The sequence below is a fragment of the Lynx rufus genome, unplaced genomic scaffold (assembly GCF_022079265.1).
Source record: "Lynx rufus isolate CCGP_SWC_20201006 ecotype Redwood Valley unplaced genomic scaffold, mLynRuf1.p SCAF_15, whole genome shotgun sequence".
NCBI lineage: Eukaryota > Metazoa > Chordata > Mammalia > Carnivora > Felidae > Lynx > Lynx rufus.
The window spans coordinates 33,143,761-33,148,930 of record NW_025814829.1 but is presented as its reverse complement, the minus strand read 5'-3'; positions in this window follow the sequence as shown (position 1 = coordinate 33,148,930).

The following is a 5,170-nucleotide window of genomic DNA, read 5'->3' as shown; positions in this document are numbered from 1 at the left end:
CCCACGTCTGTCCTCCCCAGGCTATTCCCCCGGAAGAAAGAGGCCTTCACTCGAAGCCGGGGAATTCTCCCTGTTGGAAGCGGTGGGTTTCCTGGTTTCCTGCCCAGTTTCTGGGCTCTCCTTCGCTGCCTTTTCTCCAAACCAGGTAAGAGCGTGACTTGCTTTCCTCACTCTATGGCAGTCAGGGGCTGCGGAGATGGGGTGTCAGTGCTGTCTCACGAGGGAGGAAACTGCTTTCCTAGAAGCAGATTCTTCTAGCCCCCTTTCCTCTGCTCCCACCTGTCACCCACCCTGTTTCCTGAAGCTGTCTGTCGGAAGGAAAGGGGAGGGGACAAAGACACAGGATTGACAGGGAGGAAGGACATCTGACACCCTCCAGGAGTCAGCCTGGCCCTCCCTGGGGCTCCATGTGGGCGGAACTTTGTTTCTCCACCAAAGCAGATGCCTGATGGCTGTGGTCCCCCCAGGCTGGAGATGGGCCAGCCGAGCCACCTGTGTTCCTTCTCCACCGACATCACAGATGCACCTGCTGGGCTCGGAACTGTCCGAGGGTCTGTGAAACCAGATCCCTACCTTGTTCCTCTTCACTGGGGCCACACAAAATCCTCCCATCCGGACAGTGACAACAAGAGCCAGCTCATGTTTCCAGTCGGGCCAGAGGAAGCATGTCTGGGACAGCCAAGAGGAGCTTCTGGGGGGAGGGGTGCCCAGTCCAAGTGGACACTCCTGAAGAGGCCATGTGTGTGCTCAGCCTGCCTGGGGAAGTAAAGCCAGCCGGCAGCTGCTGCCAAGCTGTTCTCAAAGTGTGGTCCTTGGACCCGCGGCGTCACATCACCTGGGGACTTATCAGGAATATGTATTATTGGGCCCCACCTGAGACCTGCAGAATCAGAACCTCTGGGCTTGGCAGTCAGCACTTTATGTTTTTTTAAGTTTATTTATTTATTTTTGAGAGAGACAGAGACAGCGCAAATGGAGGAGGGGCAGAGAGAGAGGGGAAGGGAGAGAGAGATCCCAAGCAGGCTCCGTGCTGTCAGCATGGAGCCCGACGTGGGGCTTGAACCCACGAAGCCATGAGACCAAGAACGGGATGCTTAACCGACTGAGCCACGCAGGCGCCCCTTGATAAGCTGTCCAGGTGATTCTGAGGACACTCAAGTTGGAGAACCTTTGGCTAAAGTTGGCCGTGATAGTAGGTCCTGAGCCCTGGGGTGGGAGGCAGGGCTAAGGGGATTGTGGGTGATGCCAGGGGTTTCCCGTCAGAGCCGCCTCATCCATCCGTCCTAGAGAGGTGTACAAATATTCTTTTCTAGGTGTGCCAGCAGGTGAAAGAGGTTTGGGAGCCTGCCCGAGAAGCTTGTGACAGGGAGAAGTGCTGAGCAGGATGTAACCTACTGCAGGATGCACAGATAAGTATTTACTCCGACGTGGAGAGTGTGCTTCCCGATTCCCGAGTAACCTGACAATGGAGGCCAACGTTATGTGCAAACCCTTTTGCCCAAAATGAGCCCGCCGTGTCGCAGGCAGGCCCTCTGCTTCTCGATTTGGGGTCAGCAGGGACAGGGAATGGAGGGGGCACACAGCTGAGCTGGGGGATGCCTGTGGGAAGAACCAAGCCTGCCATGGTGCCACTGGGACAGCCCTGGGGCAACGTGGCCGGAAGCCACACGGCCGGGGGCCACAGGAGCGGTTCACGTATTCCACTGAGGAGCGGTCTCTGGCAAAAAAAACACCACGACCTTCCCCGTTTTACAGAAGTTGTGCCAGACAGTTGAGCTGAGGCAGCACACCTGTCAACTGTCCCAGCTCAGGCTCGCCTCAGAGGTACCGTGGGTTCCCTTCCAGACCAGCACAGAAAAGCGATTCAAATGAATGTTTTGGTTTTCAAGTGCGTATGAAGGTCATGTATACGCCGTACTACAGCCTAGTGTGTAGTAACCTTGTGCCTAAAAAAAGACCTGTCTTAATTAAAAAATACTTTAATGCTTGGGCGCCTGGATGACTCAGTCAGTTCAGCATCCAACTCTCGATTTCGGCTCAGGTCATGATCTCACGGTCCATTGTGGGCTCTGTGGTGACAGCACAGAGCCTGTTTGGATTCTCTCTGCGTCTCTTTTTCTCTGTCTGTCCCTTCCCTACTCGTGCCCTTTCTCTCTCAAAATAAATTTTTAAAAACTTAAAAAAAAAAAACAACAACTTTCGTGCTAAAAAATGCTAACCATCACCTGAGCTTTCAGTGAGTCACAGTCTTTTTGCTGATGGAGGGTGTTGCCTCAATGCTGATGGCAACTGACTGGTCAGGGTGGTGGTTGCTGAGGGCTGGGGCGACTCTGGCACTTTCTTAAAATAAGACAACGGTGGGGTACCTGGGTGGCTCAGTCGGTTGAGTGTCCGACTTGGGCTCAGGTCATGATCTCATAGTTCGTGAGTTCGAGCCCTGTGTCGGGCTCTGTGCTGACAGCTCAGAGCCTGGAGCCTGCTTTGGATTCTGTGTCTCCCCCTCTCTATGCCCCTCCCCCACTCATGCTCTGTCTCTCTCTGTGTCAAAAACAAATAAACATTAAAAAAAATAAAAACAAAAAATCAGACTCAGTCCTGTAAAACCCTGCTGCCGCTTTAGTACCTAAGCTCATGTAATATTCTAAGTCCTCTGTTGTCATTTCAGCATTCCTCACAGCATCTTCACCCGTAGATTCCAGCTCAGGAAACCACTTTCTATCCTCATTCTTAAGAAGCAGCTCCTCATCCGCTCAGGTTTTATCATGAGATCGCAGCAGTTCACATGTCATAGTAATGGAAGAGCCTGAAAAGTGTGAGACTTACCAAAAGGTGAGCCAGAGACATGAAGTGAGCAAACGCTATTGGAAACATGGCACCGATGGACTTGCTAGATGCAGGGTTCCCACAGACCTTCAAACCATAAAAAATGCAACATCTGGGGCGCCTGGGTGGCGCAGTCGGTTAAGCGTCCGACTTCAGCCAGGTCACGATCTCGCGGTCCGTGAGTTTGAGCCCCGCGTCAGGCTCTGGGCTGATGGCTCAGAGCCTGGAGCCTGTTTCCGATTCTGTGTCTCCCTCTCTCTCTGCCCCTCCCCCGTTCATGCTGTGTCTCTCTCTGTCCCAAAAATAAATAAACGTTGAAAAAAAAAATTTAAAAAAAAAATGCAACATCTGCAAAGCTCAGTATAACAAGATATGCCTGTATTTGCCTCGAAAGTGTCACTACACATGTTGGTGGCTAATGCTCATCACTGTCTCTCATGCTGTGTACCCCAGACAGTGGGAATGTGAGGACACTTGCTTAGTGTGTGTGTGTGTGTGTGTGTGCGTGCGCGCGCGTGTGTGTGTGTTTTGGGGCAAGTGACTCCCCCCGGTTTGGAGATTTGGCTAAAATGAACTGGCATCCCCCTATCACCCATCCCCCCAAACACACCCATCCTCCCTCATAGCAATCGGGTGAAATTTTGGCAAGGAGTCCAGAACAGTTCATGAAACCACCGGTAGAGGGGGTGCTCTTCCCATTTTGGAGTGGCAGTGGGTCTCCTGGTCGGGCAGCCCTGTTTTCAGTGCTCATAAGGAAAAGCCGGATTTACTGGTCGGTCGAAGAGGCACAAGCCCAAAGCAGAATGATTTCAGGGACACAAGGAGGTGCAAGGCCACACATGATCTTCCTGGCCAACTGAGGCCGTCTGAGCTTTATCCATGTAGCCTAGACCAATTTAAAATACAAATATAGGGGCATCCGGGTGGCTCAGTCAGTTAAACGTTTGACTCTTTTTTTGTTGTTTTTTAATGTTCGGTTTTTACTTTTGAGAGAGAGGGACAGAGTGCAAGCGGGGGAGGGACAGAGAGAGACAAACACTCACAGAATCTGAAACAGGCTCTAGGCTCCAAACTGTCAGTACAGAGCCCAAAGGCTTCTGACTCTTGGTTTTGGCTCAAGTCATGATCTCATGGTTCATGGGATCCAGCTCTGCCTCAGACTTTGCACTGACCAGCTTGGAGCCTGCTTGGGATTCTCTCTCTCTCTCTCTCTCTCTCTCTCTCTCTCTCTCTCTGCCCTTCCCCACCACAAAATAAATAAACTTTAAAAAATAAACTAAAATATGAGGCACCTGAGTGGCTCAGTCAGTTAAGCATCTGACTCTTGGTTTCAGCTCAGGTCTTGATCTCAAGGTTTGGTTTGTGGGCTCGAGGCCTGCATTGGGCTCTGTGCTGACAGTGCAGGGCCTGCTTGGGATTCTCTCTCTCCCTGTCTCGCTGCCCCTCCCCTGTTTGTGCACATTCTCTCTCTCAAAATAGATAAACTTGAATTTTTTTAAAGAAGCTGTGAAAAAACAAAACAAAACCCACAAACATTTAAAAATAATAATAAATAAAATACAAATATAATCCAGGATTACACTTCAAGCTTTAATATCACAGTGAGATGGAAGGAACTGAGAGGTTTGGACAAACTAGCAGGTGAGGGTGGGCAGAGAGGCATAAGGGGCATAAAACAATAAAATTCAGGCTTCCCAAGTGTCACAATCCTCCCCCTCCTCTGTTCAAAAGAAGAGAAAAGCCTTGCCTGATTCCAAGAGTGAGAGGCTGCGCGTTGGTGCCCCCAGGAGGGGATACTGATTCTCTGGGGCTCCCTTTTCATTTGCACGTGTATAGTCCCTGATCAGGAGCTGATTTGTTTTCTTGTCTTACAGCATTTTGAGGGAGGGACACTGTTTTATATTTCCAGCTCCTCTCATAAATCCTGACAAAATTGTAAATGCTCAATAAATGTCAAATAAGTAAATGAATGAATGTCCATGAGTAGAGAAACATTAAGTAAATTGTGGTATATCAACCTTATTGGGATATTATGCAGTAATCTTAAATAATGGTTATTTGCTGTTTTGGTTTGTCTTGTTTTGTTTTAAATAATGGTTATTTGAAAGGTACTAAGAGAATAGATGTTAGAAGTTCTCATCACAGGAAAAAAATGTGTAATTACATGAGGTGTCGGATGTTAACTAAACTTATTATGGGAATCATGTTGCAGTATTTATACATCAATATTTATGGTAATCATTTCACAATATTTATATGTCAAATCATTACATTGTCCACCTTAAACTACTACAGTGTTATATGTCAATTATTTTTCAGTAAAACTGAAAAAAATAAAAATAGGAAT